Here is a 2,075-nt window from a genome sequence, read left to right as displayed (position 1 = left end):
GGCGTGGGGATGGGGATGGCGGGGGGGGGGCAAGGGCGCAAGTCTGGATGGAGGCAGAGGGGAGCCGCCAGCACAAGCCCCGGAGGCCTCCGCCGCCGCAGGTGCTGTGGCCGCGGCAGGAGCGGCGCCGCGGGGGTGTCTGCCCGCTCCGGTCCCGGAGCAGCGCTCAACAGCGGCGGGAGCGGCCCGAGCCGCGAGGAGTGCCGCCTGGCAGCGGGAGCTGGCTCTGGGTGTTGCTCTTGGGACCCTGCCTGGAAATCTGAGAAAGACACTCCATCAACAACTGCGGGGAGTCAAATGAAGACATCAGGGCTCCTGTAACGTCAGCTGGTCCAGCACCGCGGGGAGCCGCGCACTGCTCGGACACGCACGCAACGACGGAAAGAAAAAAAAAAAAAGAAAAAAACCCAAACAACAAACCACCACGAAAAAAACACCACCCCAGCCGAGGAGGGAAAAAAATAAATAATCAAATCACCCCCCTCAGCCTGCTGGGAGAATCAGAGGCCGGCGCTGGAATTTGTAGAGCCGGTAGCAGCAGCAACGAGGCTTTCTCCTCCAGATCGGGGGGCCCGTCGCGGCGAAAGCTTAGATCCAAGAGGGGAACGTGGTGGGAGCGGCGGGAGGACGGGCCAGTGTCGGGGAGCGCCCGCTCCGGCTGCCCCGGCTGGGCCTGGGCGCGCCCGGCTCCCGGGCGCCGGCGGGGCTGGGCGAGCGGGGGCGCGAAGCTGAGCGAGGCGCGGGCGGCGCCGCACCCTCGGGCGGAGGGGAGCGCGGAGCCGGACGCGTGGGCTTTGCCAGGGCGACTCGGCGCCGCAGATGGATTTATAGGTCCCTTTGGCAGTGACGCGCCCTCCGCTGATTCGCTTTCAGACCCAAACACACGCTGGCCCCCTGCACCGGACCCCGCGGAGCCTCCAAATATCTCCCAGCTGAAGTCACCGGTCCGACATATCGTGCACTGCGCGGACGCCGGCGCAGCTCCGCGGCACTCCCTGGCCCCGTGGCGGCGGGGCCGGGCAGGGGTAATCCAACACCACGCCGCGGCGGCGCATCCTTCCCCAGCACCGCTCCTCCGCGCTCCCGCCGCGGCCACCGCCGGCCCCAACCGCGGCGGGCCGCTCGCCGCCGCAGACGGACAGACGCACGGCAGCGGGAAGGCCACCCCCTCTTCGCCCCTCGCCAGCCGCAGGTGCCGCCGGCGCGGCAGCGGGGGTCCCCTGCCGGCATCCGCGCTGCACAGCCCGGCCGCTGCAAAGTCGCTGTTAAACAGTCTCGGCTTTCAGCCCTGCGCCCTGTATTTATGACTCACCCAGTTGTCCGGAGGTATGAGGTCTTCATGTCGCCGGTGCTATGAAATTAACGCGTCGCAGCCCGGGCGGGCGGCTGGGGAGCGCGCAGGGTTTGTGCGGCGGCCAATAAAGCGCTCCGTCCGCTCTGGACCGATGGTTTTTTTTTTTTTCCTTTTTGATATTGGCGGGGGAGGCGCTGGGGTCTGGGATGGAGCAGCGAAACCCTCAGGAGACCAGCTCGCTCCTGGAGCGCGCCGCGCCGGTACAACACCGAGCACCGGAGCCCAACGCTGCGGGGGGCGGGGGGACCTGCGTTGGACATGGCCGGGCCGGAGGCAGAGCTGCCCCCGAAAAATTGTAACCTGGCTGCGGATTTCTTGCAATATCCCCCCCCCCCCGAGTGTGTGTGTGTGTGGTTATGGTTGTGTATTCACACGTGTGCACACCGGCTTGTCCCTCTCCCCCGAGAAAGGCGAGCAGCTCCCGGGGAGTGGGGGCCACGCTGGGGCCGTCTCTGCCGGCTCGTCCCACCCGGGCACCGCCAGCGGCACCGGGGGCTGCCTTTCCCCGACACCGTCTCTCCTGGGCCCTCCCTTCCTCTCCCCTCTACCCCATTCCCATGTGTATGTCCCGGCTAGCCCAGGCCCCTCAGTGAGAGGATGCAGGAGGCAGGTGGGAATAGCTCCCGCTGCCTGTCCGGGTCTTTCTGCAGGTTGGTCGCCAAAAAGGACTGTGGTGGGTCAACCCTGGCTGGATGCCAGGTACCCACCAAAGCTGCTCTAT

Source organism: Haliaeetus albicilla, chromosome W (assembly GCF_947461875.1).
Source record: "Haliaeetus albicilla chromosome W, bHalAlb1.1, whole genome shotgun sequence".
Taxonomy (NCBI): Eukaryota; Metazoa; Chordata; class Aves; order Accipitriformes; family Accipitridae; genus Haliaeetus; species Haliaeetus albicilla.
This window is presented reverse-complemented; position numbering follows the sequence as displayed.